This window comes from Elephas maximus, chromosome X (genome assembly GCF_024166365.1).
Source record: "Elephas maximus indicus isolate mEleMax1 chromosome X, mEleMax1 primary haplotype, whole genome shotgun sequence".
Classification (NCBI taxonomy): Eukaryota; Metazoa; Chordata; class Mammalia; order Proboscidea; family Elephantidae; genus Elephas; species Elephas maximus.
In genome coordinates, this window is record NC_064846.1 from 100321723 (window position 1) to 100343846 (window position 22124).

General features: G+C 38.7%; 1 protein-coding gene and 1 non-coding gene across 8 annotated transcripts in view; one reads left to right on the top strand and one right to left on the bottom strand.

Moving 5' to 3' along the window:
• The window catches only part of EDA (ectodysplasin A), a 637692-nt gene that overhangs the window by 259248 nt on the left and 356320 nt on the right, over positions 1-22124 (bottom strand). The gene's annotated exons all lie outside the window — the stretch shown is intronic.
• TRNAS-AGA (transfer RNA serine (anticodon AGA)) lies at positions 4537-4628 on the top strand. Its single transcript has one exon. It is a non-coding gene; the product is annotated as a tRNA-Ser (tRNA).

Consider the following 22124-nt stretch of genomic DNA (forward strand, 5'->3'; position numbering starts at 1 on the left):
GATCTCTCATCAAATAAGTTTTGGAAGCAATAAGCAAAATAAAGGTAAATAACAGGCATTTTTTAAAACTGCCTTTATTATATTAACTCGTATATAAGTATCCAAGGAGGAAATACAGTATGTGGTATTCCCCATACTTATTTGTCTCTGGAAATGCTCTACTCCCCTCAAGTCAAACTATTTATATCTTTTGCTACACTAGGATTCTGAAAAGCGAAGTTCGAGAAAAGCTGCTCTACAAACATACCTCCACATTCAAGGTCTCAGAATGTTTCACCAGAGGCTAGAATTTGATATCTAAGTAGCTACTTGATCATTTCTGCAAGCTTATTTCATATTCAACCAATACTGTCCAACGTAGTATTTCAAGCAGCATTTCCATGGGATATGCAAAAGATACACCATCAATTACTGTACTTGCTATCTTTTTCATTGGTTAAAAGTCACTTATTATACAAATATTGCTTTTCTTTGAATTTATTGATTTTCAAGGGCATTCTTACATGACATCTATGCAAATAATGGTTAAGGAAATTTAATATTTTGAGGTTTATGGAGATTTGGGTCACTTTTTTCAGCTTCCAGGATTTCTTATACTTGGAGCTCTAACAGCCTTAATGATGACATACACAATATATGCCTAACTTGCCTAATAATCAGCAGCCAGTATTCTGGAATTCAGAAAAAAAACACAAATTTTTCTGAACACTACTTTGTGGCTTTCAAAGGAGCAAGAATCCAAGGCTCAGATTAGCAGGTGTGGGCATGACCAGCTTTTTGTCTTTGGGAGGAAACAAGGAGCCATGCTGGCTTTGAATAATTCAATTAAAATTTGTAGTAAATTCAAGAAGTCATTTATTGATAGAAACAGTTTTATAAATGACAACTTATGGCACATTAACAAGAAAATATTTTTTAAAGATAAATAGGAAAAAATGTATTGAGAAAGAGCAAGATGAAAAGTCAGGAAGAAAGAAAAAAGAATATAGGGATAAAAAGAGCAGGAAGATTGGGAACAATGAAAACACTTGCCTGTTATTTTCAGTACTAACTGATCAAAAAGCCTGCTCGAAATACAGTAGGCAATACTGTCAAATACAGAAAATAAAGTAATGGCAAACTATAACATGGGGTCCTGCAAACTAAATGTTTTACTAAAAAAAGTTCTTTTACAAAATTTATGAAAAGAAAAGTGTCGTTCAATGTTAGTAGCATCCACATTATAACTGATGAAATTATCTTTAAAAATCATTGAAGTTAGGAGGAAAAATAATAGAAGCATGACTAGTGATCAATGAAGTAAGGACAAGGCCAAGGTAAGCAGGTGGGTAGTTTCACTAGACCCTGGGAAAAAATTCCATAAAAATCACTTTCATAAATGGTCTCAGGAGCAGGTGCCAACTGAGCTAGATGTGCCCTGAGACCATGGTCCCTAGCCCTCAGTCCAGTAATTTGAGCCCTCAGTCCAGTAATTTGGTCCCTCAGGGAATTTGGATGTGTCTATGGAACTTCTGGAAAACCTGGTGGCATAGTGGTTAAGCGCTACGGCTGCTAGCCAAAAGGTCTACGGTTCAAATCCACCAGGAGCTCCTTTGGAAACCATATGGGGCAGTTCTACTCTGTCCTATAGGGTCACTATGAATCAGAATTGACTTGACGGCAATGGTTTTTTTGTTTGTTTGTTTTTTTAATGGAGCTTCCATGACCTTGCCTTGGTCAAGTCATGCTGGCTTCCCCAGTGTTGTCTACTGTCTTACCCTTCACCAAAGTTACCACTTACCCATTGTCTAGTTAGTGTTTTTCCCTCCCCTCCCTTGTAACAATCAAAGATTGTTTCTTTTTATGTGTAAACCTTTCCATGAGTTTTTATAGTAGTGGTCTCATACAATATTTGTCCTTTTGTGATTGACTTATTTCACTCAGCATAATGCTCTCCAGATTCATCCGTGTTGTGAGATGTTTCGCAGGTTCCTCATTGTTCTTTATCTCTGGGTAGTGTTCCATTGTATGTATTATAGTTTAACCATTCATCTGTTGACTGGCACTTAGGTTATTTCCATCTTTTTACTATTGTGAATAATGCTGCAATGAACATGTGTGTGCATATGTCTATTCATGTGACAGCTCTTATTTCTCTAGGATATATTCCTAAGAGCGGGATTGCTGGATCATATGGCATTTCTACTTCTAACTTTTTAAGGAAGCACCATATTGTTTTCCAAAATGGTTGTACCATTTTGCATTCCCACCAGCAGTACACAGGAATCCTGGTGGCGTAGTGGTTAAGTGCTTTGGCTGCTAAACAAAGGGTCAGCAGTTCGAATCCGCCAGGCACTCCTTGGAAACTCTATGGGGCAGTTCTACTCTGTCCTATAGGGTTGCTATGAGTCGGAATCGACTCGAAGGCAAAGGGCTTGGTTTGGTTTGGTTTACCAGCAGTACATAAGAGTTCCAATCTTCCCGCAGCCTCTCCAAAGTTTGTTATTTTCTGTTTTTTTGATTCTTGCCAGTGATGTCGGGGTGAGACAGTATCTCACTGTGGTTTTGATTTGCATTTCTCTGATTTTTTTTTTTTTTTAATGGTTAGGCACCTGATTGTCTTCTTTGGTGCAATGTCTGTTCATATCCTTTGCTCATTTTTTAATTGGATTATTTGTCTTTTTGTTGTAAAGGTGTTGGATTTTCCTGTAGATTTTAGAGATTAGACCTTTGTCGGATTTGTCATAGCCAAATTTTTTTTTTACTAGTCTGTAGATTCTCTTTTTACTCTTTTGGTGAAGTCTTTTGATGTGCGTGTTTAATTTTTAGAAGATTCCAGTCATTCAGCTTATCTTCTGGTGTTTGTGTGTTGTTAGTTATGGTGTATATCCTGTCAATGCCATGTATTAGGGTCTCTAGAGTTGGCCTATTTTTTCTTCTATGATCTTTACAGTTTTTGGTTTTATATTTAGGTCTTTGACCCATTTTTAATTCATTTTTGTGTGTGCTGTGAGGTATGGGTTCTGTTTCGAGTTTTGTTTGCAGGTGGACATCCAGTTTTCCCAGCACTATTTGTTAAAAAGATTGTCTTTTCCCCATTTGATGGACTTACATCTGGGTTCTCTATTCTGTTTTACTGGTCAATGTTTATCTGTTGTTGTACCAGTACGAGGCTGTTTTGACTACTATAGTTGCATAGTAGTTTCTGAGTGCGAGTTCTCCTGCATTCTTCTTCTTCAGCACTGCTTTACTTATTCAGGGCCTCTTCCTTTTTTGTATAAAGTTAATGATTAGTTTTTCTATCTCTTTAAAAAATGCTGTTGGTACTTGGATTGGGATTGCATTGTTTCTGCAGATTGCTTTGGGTAGAATTGTTATTTTCACAATGTTGGCTCTACCTATCCATGAGCATGGTATGTCTTTCCATTTATGTAGTCCTCTTTTGCTTTCTTGCAGTAGTGTTTTGTAGTTTTCTTTGTATAGGTCTTTTAGATCCCTGGTCAGATTTATTCCTAAGTATTTAATTTTTTTAGGGGCTATTATAAATGATATCGTGTTCCTGATTTCCTTTTCATATATTTTTTTATTTGTATATAGGAATCAAACTATTTTTTTAATGTTTTTCTTGTATCCTGCTACTCTGCTGAATCTTTCTATCAGGAGTCTTTAGGGATCTCTACGTATAGTACCATATCATCTGCAAATAGGGACGGTTTTGCTTCTTTCTTTCCAGTTTTGGATGCCCTTTATTTCTTTTTCTTGCCTTATTGCTCTAGCTAGGACTTCCAGCACAATGCTAAATAGGAGTGGTAGTAAAGAGCATCCTTGTCTTGTTCCTGTTCTCAAGGGGAATGTTTTCAGCCTCTCTCCATTAAGAATTACGTTGGCTGTTGGTTTTCTATAGATGCCCTTTACTATGTTGAGAAATTTTCCTTCTATTCCTATTTTATTTAGAGTTTTTATCATGAATGGGTGTTGGACTTTAGACAGGTATTTTTGACTCAGAGAATCACGGAAGTGCCATTCACATAATTATTACTCCGTTTCCATACCTCTTTGCTTTTCACCGTCTGCTTCAATCATTCTCTCTCTTTCTATTTTTGTTTCAGTTGTTCCCGCTGAAGAAGTGAGAATTCAAATAACATTCACTGGATATCACTAAGTTCCAGGCACTGGATTAGTAATTTTTGCATATACTATCTCATTTACTTACTTCCAACATTCCCGTGTAGTATCTTCCAGAGTGGAAACTAAGGCTTAAAGGGATAAATGCTATGCCTAAGGTCTCACAACTAGTAAGTGGTACAACCATTATTTAAACCCAGGCCTTTTATACTCCATTTTCTCCATGTCTTTTTTATAGAAGTAGTCCCTGAGTTAGTTCCAAGTCAGAAGTAAAATGTGTTTGGAATTTTAGTTTATTTTGTTTGAAGAGAAATTCAGATGCAGAAATTTTTTTTTTTTATAGGCTGCTGCATAATAGCGTAAATGTGTGGGTATACATGCACACGTTCCCCGATCACTTGCTTTTTCTGTGGTGGTATCTTTTACTATGAGGCATTGGTGGTTCAGTGGTAGAATTGTTGCCTCCTAGAAAGAGAAAGCTCTTTCTCATGTTGGAGGCTTGGGTTCAATTCCCAGCCAATGCACCTCATGCACAGCCACCACCTGTCTGTCAGTGGAGGCTTGTGTGGTGCTATGATGCTGAACAGATTTCGGTGGAGCTTCCAGACTAAGACAAACCAGGAGGAAAGTTCTGGCAATCTACTTCCTAAAATCAACCAACGAAAACCCTATGGGTCACAATGATCCAATCCGTAATCGATCATGGGGATGGTGCAGGACTGGGCAGTGTTTCCTTCCACTATGCATCGGGTTGCCATGAGTCCGGGTTAACTCAATAGCAACTAACAACAACAACAACAATCTTTTACCATAAAAGTAATCTTCATGGGCCAAAAGAAGCAAACTCTAACACTTCATTTTTTTTTTCTTTGTTGAGGTGCTCAAACAAAAATAAACTTTATAATTTGTTATGGGACAAGTTGTATACATTTTTGTGTCAAAGTGGGACAATACAAGGCATATTTGTAGAATAATAATCACCATCAGCCTGGGAAACTCCTAGTACAGAGCTCCTATTCTCAAGTAGCCCGAGGTTTTTACCTAGACCTGAAAGCACAGATGGTGTTCAGTGTCTCGTTGAAATTCGTTTTTTTTAAAAAAAATCAGCATCTGCCATGAAAAAAAGTAAATGGAAAGAAATTTTTCTTAAAAGTTGAGAGAAATAGGAAACAAGTGTATGTCATTGAAAGTTAACTTAGAAAATCAAAAGTAAGAAAAAAGTGGTTTGTGTTCTCAAAGAAGCTGTATATTTTTTAATATTTATGTTGATTCCTTCCTTTTTGTCTCTCAATAAATATTTAGGATTGTGCCAGGCAGTATATTAGGTATTGAGAATTCAAAGGTAAATTAGATAGTCCCTGCTGTCTAGGACTTCACAGTTTATTAGAGGAGACAATTATAAAAATAAACAAATGGAATGAAGTATGATAAATTCTATAATAGCAGAAAATACTATCTCTAGCAGTGGTGCAAAGGAAGGAGGGCCAGATATACCTGGGCTGCCAAACAAGGCCTCACAAAGCTGGAGATATATGAGCTGGGTCTTACAAAAAAAGAAGTTATTTAAGTCTGGTGTAGGGGTGGATTCCATGTGCAAAGGTATACAGACCAAAAATGACTTGGCCCACTCAATAGATAGGTGGGGTTGGGGCATAACTGTTGTCTTAGAAAATGACAGGAGGTCAGACTGTGAGGTTGGCAGGGATTGTATCTTGGAGGATGCATGGAATGATGGTCATGAGAAAGGTGGTAAGGGATTGGGTCGGCAGCCACTGTGAACGGGATAAAAAATAATTAAGGATACATAAAATGATTGTTAAATGGTGCACTAAAGGCCCAGTTGAGGTCTTTAGAGACCATAATTTTATAGTACTAGCAATCTGCACAGTTGTGTCATTTGCTTCAGCAGCACTCATCCATTAGGGTAAGAGGAACACACAGTTCTGTAAGCTGGAGAATAAGATCATTAAAATAAAAAGATCATTAGAAAGTAAAAATGAATCCTAATTAGAAATATATCAAATACTGCCCTAAGGTCATTCAAATTCCAAAACTATATTTTAAGAGTACCAAAAGCTCTAAGTATTTAAGCTCAAAATGAATATATTAGATGAAAGAAAGCAGAACATCTATCTGCATTTTTGTTTTGCTTTATACACCTCAAAGTACTTTAACAAGGTTGCTCTCAATTTATTCCACTCATATTGAGGAATACAGGAAAGGTATTATCCACATAATCACTATTCCTAGTACCTGTGACCCTGTGCACACTTCTGTCATGACACTTACTGTACTATATTGTAATTGCAGACATCTGTGTCCCCACTAGACTGTGAGATCTTACTCAGCTTGCATCCTTAGTACCTTGTTCAATTCCTATCTCATAGAAGACACTTAAAAGCCTTTTATTAGATGAACAAAATTACAGATGAAGAATTTGAGGCACAGATGAAATGATTTGCCCAAGATAGCACAATTAGTTTGTTGTAGAAAATGCAAGTCCACTGACTCAGACCAGAGATCTCAGCTTTTATAAGGCAATAATTGGCTTTATTCTAAGATAAGAACTCTTTAGAAGTAAAACCATAGATTTTCAGAATAAAGCATAATATTAAAGCTACATAGGATGCCTGAAAATAAATTACATAGTGGAAGGAAAATAAATATCACCACTACATTTTAATTTTCAATATAACAGCAGAAAGAAGGCCCACTGATTTAAGAAGAAATCAGTGTGTTAAAAAACGCTAGTAGTTTTTTTTTTTTTAGAAATTAGACATGTTTTCCTTTTCATTCTAACCCTCTTTGTTTAGCTAGTAACCTTCTACTTTACTTTCTACTGGTGGCACCGTAATTTATTTTTACAGACAAAAATTATAATAAAGAATTTGACTCAAATTTTTTATCGTACTTTAGATGAAGGTTTACAGAACAATTAAACAGTGCATGTATTGTTTTATGACACTGGTTAACAACCCCACAACATGTCAAAGCTCTCCCGTCTTAACCTTGAGTTCCCTATCACCAGCTTTCCTGTCCCCTCCTGCCTTCTAGTCCTTGCCCCTGGCCTGGTGTGCCCCTTTAGCCTCGTTTTGTTTTATGGGCCTGTCTAATCTTTGGATGAAAGGTGAACCTCAGGAGTGACCTCATTACTGAGCTAAAAGGGTCTCGGAGGGCCATATTCTCAGGGTTTCTTCAGTCTCTGACAGACAAGTAAGTCTGGTCTTTTTTTTTAAGCAAGAATTTTGTTCCACATTTTTCTCCAGCTCTGTCTGGGACCCTCTACTGTGAGTCCTATCAGAGCAGTCAGTGGTGGTAGCCGGGCACCATATAGTTGTACTGGACTCAGTCTGGTGGAGGCCGTGGTAGTTGTGGTCTGTTAGTCCTTTGGACTAATCTTCCCTTCTATCTTTAGTTTTCTTCATTCTTCCTTGCTCTTAAAGGGGTGAGACGAGTGGAGTATCTCAGATGGCCGCTCACAGGCTTTTGAGACCTCAGATGCCACTCACCAAAGTAGAATGTAGAACATTTTCTTCATAAACTGTTATGCCAATTGAGTTAAATGTTCCCAGAGACCATGGTCCCCTCAGCCCTCAGCCCAGCAATTCCATCCCTCAGGGAGTTTGGATATGAAGAATCTGATTCAATTTTTGATGTACATGTATGATGTATGATGTACGGCAGCTTTCAAGACCGACCCCTCTCACATTGGGGCAAGCAGATAAGAAGGTTCAGGTACTTCCTTTGTGTTGTGTCATCGAGGAAGTTCAAACCATGTAAGCCCCAACTAGCACAGGAACCTTCATCTCAGTCCTACCACCTAACCACAATAAAAATCAAAACCATTTGCTCCTTTGGTCAAGCCATTTCAGACAGGCTTGGGACCCAGCCCTACTATCCCCAGAAACCTCATTCTGTCAGTAATAAACCTTTTTGTACCCTCTTGGTGCACATGTGGTGCCATCAGTCTTGACATTCCAACCACATTTTGGGTGGGGGAATTGGTTCCATCCCTTGTAGGGAAACCACAAGACAACTGGCTCTGTGAGTAGGATGTCCAGGAGACAACAATCACCACCTGGGGGTCTTTCTTCTCTTGCCTTTTGGCTTGCTAACTGGCTCTGCTGCCTGCTGGTTAGGGTGCACTTTGAGTTGTGCTGTTTCCTGCTGGTGAGCTTGTGCTTTGAGTTGTGCTGCATTGTCCTGCATTTACCAAACCCTACCGAGGCTTATTTAGAATTAACCTACCTAAGTAAGGAGCCCTGGTGTCACAGTGGTTAAAGCACTTGGATAATAATCAAAGGGTTGTCGGTTCGAATGCACAATCCGCTCCACAGGAGAAAGGTGTGGCAGCCTGTTTCAATAAAGATTTCAGCCTTAGAAACCCTACGGGGAAGTTTAACTCAGTCCTACAGAGTCAGAGTTGACTCAACGGCAATGGGTTTGGTTTTTTTTTTTTTAAGTCAGGAGTTTGAGTAATTGACATTCAGGGAAAGGAGCATGAGATTGGGGCCCTCCTTAAAATAGGGTGATGTGTCTTGGCTCAGGCCTATCTGTGTGTTTTGGATTGAATCATGTGTCTTGATTCCAGCATAAACCATGATGGATGCAATGTCTTAATGAGGCATTGGCTCCATTCTACAAAGCACTCAGGTGACAGACTATATCCTGTGCAATATACAGGTCCACTGAGTGGTCACTTAGGAAGAGAAGCCACCATGTGGCATGTTGAAGTTCATACTCCTAAATTCAGGTGTCTCACTAGTACCCTATGACATGATTTTGCTACTGCTGCCACCTACATCATCTTAAAAAAAAAAAAGATCTTGATCCAAAGACTTATAGAGAGAGACACCCATGACACCCTGTGGCACAGACCTTTATATAAAGTTGTGAATGCTTTACTCTTACCTTTTTTAAAGGACCAAAGGATACCATTACATCTATTGGACAACTGTAAAAGGACAAAGATGCTGAGTTTGATTGAGTGCCATAGCTTGTCAGCATGCCAAGGGGTTAAATCAAACCCGACTAAAGCCTAGAGTCCTTAAATCCAATAAGGCAACAATCACAATGGAACAGGCCCTTAACCCTGATGATATTGAATTGGTACTCTCTGGAGGAAGAAATTTATAAATATGAGCAGGGTAGAGAGAATCCCCCTCCCCAAAGTATATTCAGTAATCACAAAACAAAAATAAAACAAAAAAAAAAAATAGAGGAGGAGGAAACAAAAAACTAAAACAGGGGTCTGCGATTTGACCCAATTGGAAATCCAAAATTTACTAAAACAATTTACACAATAGAAAGATAAAAGGGTTCCAATTAGTTTTTATACCTTTACGACATAGGTTTAAAATAATTTTAATATCTACTGAGATGCACCAATTGGCAAACCTTCATGGTTTGCTAATCAATACTGCGGTTCCAGTTATACCTGGAGATCCCACTAGTTATCAAACATAGAAATAGAGGACAAACAGGTATGCCTCACCTTATCTTGCCTAAATTCCCCATAGCACCCACTGACTTAAAAGATTCCATAGTAGGCATTGATGCTGTGACCCAAATAGTAATAAACTGAAATGAAATTAAGTCTTTGGCACTTACAATAAGCTTGGCAAAATGGGACACCATGCCCCCCTCCTGGCTAAAATAGTTAATGTGGCTCAATATAGACTAAAACAAGGCCTACAGGAATTAATATCCAGTATAAAAATTTTTTTTTTATACAAGACGGGTTTTTTTTTTTTTTTTGTATACAAGACCTGGAGTCCCTAGGTGGTGCAAACAAACAATTAACACACTTGGCTGCTAACTGAAAGGTTGGAAGTTTGAGTCCACCCAGAGGCCCCTCAGAAGAAAGGCCTTGTAATCCTCTTCCCCCAAAATCAGCCATTGAAAACCCTATGGAGCACTGAAGGAAGGGGCCATTATTTCTGCTGTCTTCCCCTTTAACAGGCCAATGCTCAAACCTGATAAAAATAAATGGCATTTAACAGTAGATTACTACAACCTTACTGCCATGGTAGAATCCCTGGGTGTTGCAAATGGTTAACATGCTAGGCTGCTAACTGAAAAGTTGGAGGTTTGAGTCCAAGTAGACCTGGAAATCTACTTCTGAAAAATCACCCATGGAAAACCCTATGGAGCACAGTTCTACTCTGACATACATGGGGTTGGCATGAGTCAGAATCGAATCAACAGTAACTGGTAATGCCATGGTACCCCTGATTAAGGTTCCCGTATTAATAATAAAATTACTGATTCCATCCGTCCATCCATCCAACCAACCAAAAAAAAAAAAAACCCAAACCAGTTTCCCTTGAGTCAATTCTGACTCATGGCAAACTCATTTATTGCAGAGTAGAACTGTGCTCCGTAAAGTTTTCAAGGCTACCACTTTTCAGAAGCAGATTGCCAGGTCTTTCTTCTGAGGCACCTCTGGGTGGGTTCAAACTGCCACCCTTTCAGTTAGTAGTTGAGCCTTTAACCATTTGTGCCACCCAGGGACTTCCCATCCAACCAGCAACTAGAAAGTATTTTGCTTTTGTATATTTGGTTAATATGTTCTATTCAGCGCCTATTTCTATAGCTTCTCAAGTGCAGCTTGCCTTCACCTTCAAAGGGACAAAATACACCTTTACCAGGCTACCCATGGGAGCCTTGCCATTGCACACAATCTTTGCAGGCAAGATCTTAACTGCATCCACCTTTCTCCAGGAGCACAGGTATGACATTACATTGATGACAATTTCTTCTGAGGAAATTCATTTGACACACTCACTAAGGACATACAAGTTCAACATCTTTTAGTCCTTTTGGGGTTTTGGAGGCAATGTATTCCTCATTTACGAATTTTACTGATGCTGCTACTTACAAATCGGCCCACCTTAGATGGGATCCCTTCCAACAAAAGGCTGTAGAATCTGTCCAAATTAAAATCTACAGGTACTCCTGTTAGTGCCCTCAGAGACTCTTTCACTATGGAAGCTTTAGCAACTTCCTCCCCTGCCTCGTGTAGTCTCTGGACCATCCATCATAATCATAAGTTGTACATAGGCCTCTGGTGCAAAAAACTGCCATCCTCAGCCCCATACCGTTCTGTGCCCTTCTGGAGACAGAGGCTCTCACAGGCCCTAAGTCTCTGTCTTTCTGTACTCAGCTATCCATTATGCCTTGGATCATGGGAGGCAGAACCCTGTAGGCCTTGCTACACCAGAGGCTTCCTTATTGAAATGAAAATGGTATTTACAAGAGAAAGCCAAATCTGGGCCCTCTAGCATATCCTACCTACAAGAGAAAGTATCCCCTGGCCTTGGTCCCTTGCCAGAGGCCATGATGATGAAGGAGGTCACCCCTCTCCTGGACCCACTGACCATCTAGGGAGCCTTTGGGATGAATTGATTAATCAGAAAAGGGAGCTTGTATACTTTGCAGACAGCAGCACCACCATCACACATGAGGGAGCTTGCTGGAGAGCTGTTCGTTTCCAAGAGTTAGCACAAATGGTTGAGCTTCAGGCAGTTGTCTTAGCACTGGGTACCCTAGCTAACAATTGGCCCCATCTGCACAAATTTAGAGAATCTTGGGACATTGCCAATGGTCTGGCTGTCTGGTCAGGCCAATGGCAATAACGACAATTCCTTATTCAAGATTGCCCTCTTTGGGGTAAAGAACTACGAGAGTCTTTTGCCTTACAGATACTCAAAAGGTCACACATGTCTTTGTACACACTAAAGCCACAACACAAGGCTTCAACAAGACACTTTTTACCTCCTTTGGAGTTCTAAACAGTATTGATAATGACCAAGGCACATGTTTCACTTCACACAGTGTACAATGCTGGGCACTTGAGAAAGCTATTCAATAGAACTTTTATTTCCCTTACTGGCCTCAAGCTACAAGCCTCATAGAATGCCATAATAATTTATGTAAAGAAGTTCAAATTCAATTAAGTAAAATATGACACATTTCTACTGTCAATCAAACATCAGAGGTGAATTGTAATAGTCTGACTCCATTTTTGTTGTTTGGCCACTGACACCTTTCAGGCCTCACCATTTCCCTTCCCCTTTTTCTTCTACATGTTGGCAAGCTGATAAGAATGCCAGGACACTGCCTCCCTTGGTGCTGGTGGAGAAGTTAAAACCAAACCATGTAAACCCCAGCCAGCACAGGAACGTTCACCCCAACACCAAACCCTAACTGCAATAAAAACCAAAGCCACTCACCCTTCCCTTTTCTCAAGCCATTATAGACCAGCTTGGGAGCCTGTCCAGCTCTCCCCAGAAAGCCTCATTATGTGAGTAATAAACCTTTTCATACTCTGTTAGTACACGTGTGATGTCATCAGTCTCAACATCCAAGTCCAATTTTGGATAGGGGGTTGATCTCACCCCCTGCAGAGCAACTAAAAGGCAAAAAAATGGATTCTAACTCTTGGAATTCTGAAATTCTCCTCAGCTATATGACACTCTTAAGCCTTTTTCATAACACTATCTACTGAAATTTACTTATACACTTCAAAACAAACAAATACTATTTGAAGTGGGTTCCTCAAAATGACATAAAAAAAATAACAAAATAGGGATGAGAAAGAAAGCCAAGCCAATATACAACTCTAAGAACAGCACAGTTGCTGTTGCTGGCTGTACAATTTGTTTTTTTGTTGTTGTTTTTGGTGTATCCTGTCAAGGCAACAACTTGCATTTGTATAAGGTTTCATAACGTACAAAGTATTTTTACTACGAAACACTCATAATCTCATCTACTCCTATTACCCAGTTGTAAAGGAAGTGTTTTTCTTAGTTTCACTTTGCACTTGAGGAAATTTAAGCTCAGAGATACTAAGTTATTTACTAAAGGTCCTGGAAGTTTCAGGTCTGGGAAATCAGGGCTTGATTACAAAGTTCACTTTCTTTACACTGACATACGCAAGCCCTTTTCCTACCACCACTTCTTTCTTTAAATGATACCTCTGTGAGTATTCCCTGTAAGTGATCAGTTGGGTAGGCACTGATGGCTCTCTGACCTAATCTGTGACAGGAGCCTGCTTCCTAATCTACTAAATGAAGGAAGTAGACCAGATGATCTCTAAGGTACTGTTGTACTTCGAAAGTGTATGGCATTAGAAGTGGTAGCTAGGCAGACACAAGCAAGATCAGGTCTAGGAAATAACTCTCCAACCCATCTCACACTATCTACTCTGGATAGAATAATTGTGACAGCAGAGGCAAAAGCTAGGAAATCAATTATCTCCCTTCTAACTTCCACAATTTGAAATTACTGTGTTTCTGAAACATGGCAGAGGTGTCTAGTGTGCCCTCTCCCAGTAATCCATATCCTACCCAGTATCAAGGGATGAATTCAACTCCAATCACCTTCATAGCTTTTTCCCAGACTGTACACTAGCCTATAGCCTTTTTTTTCTCTTGCTTCCAACAACACTTATCTGTCCCACTCACTTTAACTCTACTCATATATGGCATTCTTTTTCTTCTTTAACAGCATCTCATATAAGAGCCATTCAAATATACATGTTACATTTTTAAATTTGCCTATTGGGTGGATTAAATCCTCTTAAGATATTATGTGTTAGAGATTTTAAATTCTCCTTATTTATATAATTTTGCTCCTAGTTTGCTAGTTTGTTGTATTGTGGTTGCTTGTGTGTTGCTGTGATGCTGGAAGCTATGCCACCGGTATGTCAAATATCCGCAGGGTCACCCGTGGTGAACAGCTCTTAGCAGAGCTTCCAGACTAAGATAGACTAGGAAGAAGGGCCAGGTGATCTACTTCTGAAAAAAAAATTAGCCAGTGATAACCTTACGGATAGCAGAGGAACCCTATCTGACATGGTGCTGGAAGATGAGCCCCTCAGGTTGGAAGACACTGAAAACAGGACTGCCGAAGAGCTGCCTCCTCAAAGTAGAATCAACCTTAATGACGTGGATGGAGTAAAGCTTTCAGGACCTTTTTTTTTGATGATGTGGCATAACTCAAAACAAGAAGAAATGGCTCCAAACATCCATTAGTAAGTGGAATGTGGAATGTAAGTATGGATCAAGGAAAATTGGAAGTTGTCAAAAATGAAATGGAATGCTTGAAGATCCATATCCTAGGCATTAGTGAACTGAAATGGACTGATATTGGCCATTTTAAATCGGAAAAATCATATGGTCTACTATACTTGGAATGACAAATTGAAGAGGAATGGCATCACATTCGTCATCAAAAAGAACATTTCAAGATCTATCTTGAAGTAGAATGCTCTCAGTGACAGAATGATATCCATACGACTACAACGAAGACCAGTTAATACGACTGTTATTCAAATTTACCCACCAACTACTACTGCCAAAGGTGAAGAAACTGAAGATTTTTTTACCAACTTCTGCAGTCTGATGCATTGAAAATTACTGGTGATTGGAATGCGAAAGCTGAAACAAGAAGGATCAATAGTTGGAAAATATGGCTTTGGTGATAGAAACGATGCTGGAGATTGCATGATAGAATTTGGCAAGACCAACAATTTATTCATTGCAAAAACTTTTTTTTCAACCACATAAATGGTGACTAGACACATGGACCTCGATGGATGGAATATACAGGAATCAAATTGACTACCTCTGGAAAGAGACAATGGAGAAGCTCAATATCATCAGTCAGAGCAAGGTCAGGGCCTGACCGTGGAACAACCAGTTGCTCATACACAAATTCAAGTTGAAGCTGAAGAAAATTAAAACAAGTCCATGAGAGCCAAAGTACAACTTTGAGGATATCCCACCTGAATTTAGACATCATTTCAAGAATAGATTTTGTTTACAACATGCGTTATTTACAGTGTGACAGCGGGTAGACTACGTAACTTCTCTAAGCCTGTTTCCCTGACTGTATATTGAGGATAATGCTTATAATATAGGATTGTTGTGAACATCAGAAAAAATATAGAGAGCCTCCAGCATAATGCCTAATAAATGGTAGACATGCTGTAACTTAAGCCTCGGTTTATTTATCATTAAATTCAGAACTTTGTATACTAATGTATACTAGGTATTTATATATCAGGGCTTATTACATACCAAACACATGCATGTAAACAATTTAGGACATCTATTTGTCATTTGTGTAGGTTCAGGTCATTCTACACATATACCATGTCCTGATCAGGATTTTCTGAGTTACACTGCAAGTAGGGACTACAGCTACTTAATTTCATCAAGTAACTTTGTCGCTTAATTAGAGCATTTTGTATTGGTGCTGAGTTTAACTGCACAACACATTATTAATTATTAGACTGAATTTGACTCTACCATAAGAGATAAACCAACATGGAAGATCCTACCTGAGAATGTTTAGTTGAGTTTAATTTTTCTAAGCAAAGAGGGTAAAAAAAAAGTTATCTTGGGAATGCATTTTGAAAAACAAAGAGAGGATGTGCCAAGTTTTACAAATAGCCAGTGGTCCAGTGTGACAATTTATGTCTGACTAATAATAAAGAAGGTTAATTTTATTCATATCCATTCATTCAACAGATCAAATAGATATTTGAGTATTTTCTCTGTGCCAAGCATTGTTGATTCAGTAGTGAAAGCAAGCAGATATGTCTCTTTGAGTGTAGTTAAGTGACTATAGTTAACTGCCCAGTCACCTCCAGAGGCAGATAAAGCCAGTCTCCTAATTTCAGGGTTCTTGAAGCTTCTCCTACACTTCTTGTAACTCTATTTTGATACAGCACAAAATTTGACATTAAGTTAGTCTAGCACTTATCTTGGGAGAATTAGGATGTTTCAAAAGGCAGCCTTATCATGTCTCAAAAGGGAGGAAATGCAGAACAAAATTTCAAATTGTTATGCAATCCAGGCTTTCTGGAGCCATGGAGGCTGGATGAACCCCTGAAACTATTGCCCTGAGATAATCTTTAAACCTTAAACCAAAAATATCCCCTGAAATCTTCTTAAAACTAAACAACAGTTTAGCTTAACTAGTAAAGAATACCTGCCTTGAGCATTGTGGTCTTTCAAGATCTATCTATATGGGATCAAATTGACAACAACAAATTCAAAGGTTAGATAGGAAGCTTAGGGGGCAGTGACTTTATATTAACGGGGGAGGAACAGTTTGGAAAAGAAGGGTGAGAATGTTGCACAACTCAAAGAATGTAATCGATGTCACTGAATTGTACATGTAGAAATTGTTGAATTGGTGTATGCTCTGCTGTGTATATTCTCAACAACAACAGTAACAACAAAGGCAGCTACATCTCAAAGCAGAGCCAGAACAGAAAGCCCGAGGTCACAAGGGTGATGAGATAGAAAGCTCTGAGCCAGGAATAGAAATATGGAGCTAGATTCTAGTGCTGGAAGTGCCATTTTATGACCTTAGGCAAGTCACTTAATCTCTGATCTTCAGTCCCCTCATCTGTTAGATTAATGGTCTAGCTTCAACAACAACATCAATAATGAAGATTCTATGACAACATTATAGTGAGGCCCCAGGGTATTCTAATTTTCTTGCCAACTTCTTGGACATTTACTATAAACTTATTAAACAATTCTACCTAGTACTCATAACTACATATTTATTTTGGTAACAGGTTCCAATTAAATTATTTTCACAGAATCCAAGTTTAGAAGGAGCCCTATGGGCCAATTAGTTAAATAAAAGTCATTCCCCTAGCCAATCACGTCAGATGATTGTCTATACTATTTCATAAGGTTTTTCCCGGGAGTGAGATTCAGCTATCTCCCTTAGTTGACAGTTCTAGTACTTAACAAACCCCATTACTGAGCACTTCTTTCTTATGTCTGACCTCATCACTCTCAACGTAGTTTAAGCCTTTTTCTTTTAGCTTTCTCTTCTCAAGAGGAGGAACAACTGGTTGGCATCTTTTTGTAATAATATTTCACGGATATGTAGGCAATGATTAAATCACAACCTCAGCTTTCTCATCAGATGGAATAACCCTATGCTTCCAACTCTGACATCTATAATCCTTTGAGTTGTATATTTTAAAATAAATAATCAAATCTTATCTATTTTTTGTCAAATGAATATTAGAAAGTAAAGCACACCCTTTCTCAAATATAAGTTAGGACAGTGGTGATTAAGAGCAATCCAAATTCAGTGATGCTATGTGAACTATTTTTATAAAACAAGTTCTGAAAAAATACCATCCCTTGAATCATCTTTTTCAAATGCTAAAAGACAAAACACATTTTAATACAGGGAATGCTCAGAGAAGAGTTGATATGGATGCATCTCAGATATATTAGTACCTCTTGATCAGCTGTACATAACTATTTCAGCCATCCACATAAATCTTAACATCCCAAAGAAAACATACAGCAACTATTGAATTCTCCCTTTGATCACTTAGGTTTGCTTGCTTCAGGTCCTTTAAGTACAGGTAGCTGCTTCTCAAACATCCAGAACCTTCTATTTGTAGGCCCATCGCCTGTCTACAAGATATCACTGCAGCCAGGGATAGAAAAACAAACGCAAGACAATTTAAACACAATGTGGTCAGGTATGTGTTAGATCAAAGGCAAGGTTTCTGATACTGCAAATGTTTTATTTTAGTGTTTTGTGGCCTTTAATCATAATTTTCTTTTTATTTTAATTAATGTAGGTGAAACAGAAAAACACAGATACTGCCAGACAGTCATTGACAAGTACATCTTATAGTCTGACAATGAGCTTAAATATTCCCAACTTTTGCAGTCATAAAATCTGTTCATTTCTCTCTTAAGAAGTGACTTGCCTACGATTATTCAGCTAGTTAGTGTCAAACTAGGATCTTTTGACTCCAAATCCAATCTAATGCTCTTCAAAAGAATATTTTTAATGTTTAAAATTTATAAAAAGTCACAAAGAACAGTAATCCATGTACCTACCACTGAACTTAAGAAATAAATCTTTGCCAACACACAGTTAAATTTCTATTGTGTCCCCCATCCCTGATCACCTCTCCTTTCTTTGCCCAACAGTTAACTACCACCTTGAATTTTGTATTTATTATTTCCATTCATTTTTTTTCATTGTGGCAAAAATATAGAACAAAACATTTGCCAGTTCAACAATTTTTACGTATATAATTCAGTGACATTGATTACAGTCATCATGTTGTGCAATCGTTGTTGTCGCTGTTAGCTGCTGCTGAGTCAGCCCTTGTTTCCTAGCGACCTCATGCACAATGGAACAGTTCACTGCCCAGTCCTGTACCATTCCCCTGATGGATTGTGTGTGGGACCACAGTGATCTTTAGGGTTTTCATTGGCTGATTTTTGGAAGAATGGGACCTTTCTTCCTAGTCCATCTTAGTCTGGAAGCTCTGCTGACATCTGTTCAGTATAATAGCAACATGCAAGCCTCCACCCACAGATGGGTGGTGGCTGTGCTTTTCCAAGTTATTCCACCACCATTAACAGAAACTTATAGCCTCCTAGGCAATGACTCCCCCTTACCTCCTCCCTGTCCTCCCTGGTAACTATTAATCTACTTTGATGTCTACGCATTTGCCTATTCTAGATATTTCATGTAAGTGGGGTCATACAATATTTGCCCTTTTGTGACTGATTTATTTCACTCAGCATAATGTCGTCAAGGTTCAACCATGTTGTAGCATGTATCAGGACATCATTTCTCTTTGTGTGCATGTACAAATTTGTTTATCCATTCGTCTGGTTTTGGACATTTGAGTTGTTTTCACATTTTGGCTATTGTGAATAGTGCTGCAATGAACACTGGTATACAGGTTTCTGTTTGTGTTCTTGCTTTCAATTCTTTGGGGTGTATACCTAGGATTGGGATTGTTGGGTCATATGGTAGTTCTACTTTCAATGTTTTGAAAAACCGCCACAGCAGCTGTACCATTTTGCGTTAACACCAGCAGTGGATGGCGGTTCAATGCATTTCTATATACACCTACATAAAATGTATATACCTCTAAGAAATATATGGAATTCTTCAGGATTTTTTTTAAACTTTATATAAACTGTTTCATTATATATGTATATTCTTCTTCAACTTGCTATTTTTGTTCAAAACTGTGTTTATTATATTCAACTATATTGATTCATATAGCTCTAATTCATTCATTTTCATCTATTCTATAGTATTCCACTGTATGAATATACCATAACTTATCTATTTCCCTGTTCATGAGGCTTAAGTTGTTTCCAATTTCTTGCTATTATAAACAATGCACCTTTATAATATATATTATTGTACATGTCTCCCAATTTATCATGAGAGAATCTCTTGAGGAATTCACCTAGGAGTAAAAGCACTAGGTCACAGGTTATACACATCTTCAGCTTTAATACATATTGCCGTATTGTTCTTCCAAGTGGTTGCACCCATTTACATTCCCACCAGCAGTGTAGAAAATATCAGACTTGGTAATTTTTTTTTCAAATTTGATAGGCTGAAATGTTAACTTGATGGTAATTTGCATTTCCCTGATTACTAGCGAAAATGATAATCTTTTCATGTTTATTGGTCGTTCATGTTTCCTCTTCCGTGAACTGCCTGTTCAAATAGTTTTTCTAATGGGTGGCCTTTATTTTTTCTAAATTGAGAATTTCTTTATATATTCTGGGTAATAATATTTTGGATATTGTATTTGTTACAAATATTTGCTCCCAGTTTGTGGGTTGTCTTTTTTGGATTTTTTTTTCTTTTCACATTTTGATAGTGTCTTTTGATAAACAGAAATTTTTTTTAATTAATTTTTATTAAGCTTCAAGTGAACATTTACCATTCCAATCAGTCTGTCACATGTAAGTTTACATACATCTTAATCCCTTCTCCCACTTCCTCTCCCCCTATTGAGTCAGCCCTTACAGTCTCTCGTTTCGTGCCTATTTTGCCGTCTTCCCTCTCTCTCTATCTTCCCATCCCCCCTCCAGTCAAGAGTTGCCAACACACTCTCCAGTGTCCACCTGATTTAATTAGCTCACTCTTCATCAGCATCTCTCTGCCCCCCACTGACCAGTCCTTTTCATGCCTGATGAGTTGTCTTTGGGGATGGTTCCTGTCCTGTGCCATCAGAAGGTCTGGGGAGCATTGTCTCCGGGATTCCTCTAGTCACAGTCATACCATTAGGTATGGTCTTTTCATGAGAATTTGGGGTCTGTATCCCATTGGTCTCCTGCTCCCTCAGGAGTTGTCTGTGGTGCTCCCTGACAGGGCAGACATCGATTGTGGCCGGGCACCAATTAGTTCTTCTGGTCTCAGGATGATGTAGGTCTCTGGTTCATGTGGCCCTTTCTGTCTCTTGGGTTCTTGGTTGTCGTGTGACCTTAGTGTTCTTCCTTTGCCTTTGCTCCATGTGGGTTGAGACCAATTGATGTATCTTAGATGGCCGCTTGTTGGCATTTAGGACCCCAGACGCCACATTTCAAAGTGGGATGCAGAATGTTTTCATAATAGAATTGTTTTGCCCATTGACTTAGAAGTCCCCTCAAACCATGTTCCCCAGACCCCAGCCCCTGCTCCACTGACCTTTGAAGCTTTCATTTTATCCCGGAAACCTCTTTGCTTTTAGTCCAGTCCAATTAGACTGACCTTCCTTGTATTGAGTGTTGTCTTTCCCTTCACCCAAAGCAGTTCCTATCTACTGATTGATCAATAAAAAACCCTCTCCCTCCCTCCCTCCCTCCCTCCCTCCCCCCTTTGTAACCACAAAAGTATCTGATCTTCTCCGTTTTTTCTATTTCTCAAGATCTTATAGTAGAGGTCTTATACAATATTTGTCCTTTTGCCTCTGACTAATTTCGCTCAGCATAATGCCTTCCAGATTCCTCCATGGTATGAAATGTTTCAGAGATTCGTCACTGTTCTTTAACGATGCGTAGTATTCCATTGTGTGAATATACCACAATTTATTTACCCATTCATCCGTTGACGGACACCTTGGTTGCTTCCAGCTTTTTGCTATTGTAAGCAGAGCTGCAATAAACATGGGTGTGCATATATCTGTTTGTGTGAAGGCTCTTGTATCTCTAGGATATATTCCGAGGAGTGGGATTTCTGGGTTGTATGGTAGTTCTATTTCTAACTGTTTAAGATAACGCCAGATGGATTTCCAAAGTGGTTGTACCATTTTACATTCCCACCAGCAGTGTATGAGAGTTCCAATCTCTCCGCAGCCTCTCCAACATTTATTATTTTGTGTTTTTTGGATTAATGCCAGCCTTGCTGGTGTGAGATGGAATCTCATCGTAGTTTTAATTTGCATTTCTCTAATGGCTAATGATCGGGAGCATTTTCTCATGTGTCTGTTGGCTGCCTGAATATCTTCTTTAGTGAAATGTGTGTTCATATCCTTTGCCCACTTCTTGATTGGGTTGTTTGTCTTTTTGTGGTTGAGTTTTGACAGAATCATGTAGATTTTAGAGATCAGGCGCTGGTCTGAGATGTCATAGCTGAAAATTCTTTCCCAGTCTGTAGGTGGTCTTTTTACTCTTTTGGTGAAGTCTTTAGATGAGCATAGGTGTTTGATTTTTAGGAGCTCCCAGTTATCTGGTTTCTCTTCGTCATTTTTGGTAATGTTTTGTATGCTGTTTATGCCTTGTATTAGGGCTCCTAGGGTTGATCCTATTTTTTCTTCCATGATCTTTTTCGTTTTAGTCATTATGTTTAGGTCTTTGATCCACTTGGAGTTAGTTTTTGTGCATGGTGTGAGGTATGAGTCCTGTTTCATTCTTTTGCAAATGGATATCCAGGTATGCCAGCACCATTTGTTAAAAAGACTATCATTTCCCCTATTGACTGACACTGGTCCTTTGTCAAATATCAGCTGCTCATACATGCATGGATTTATATCTGGGTTCTCAGTTCTGTTCCATTGGTCTATGTGCCTGTTGTAGTACCAGTACCAGGCTGTTTTGACTACTGTAGCTGTATAATAGGTTCTGAAATCAGGTAGAGTGAGGCCTCCCACTTTCTTCTTCTTTTTCAGTAATGCTTTACTTATCCGGGGTTCTTTCCCTTCCATATGAAATTACTGATTT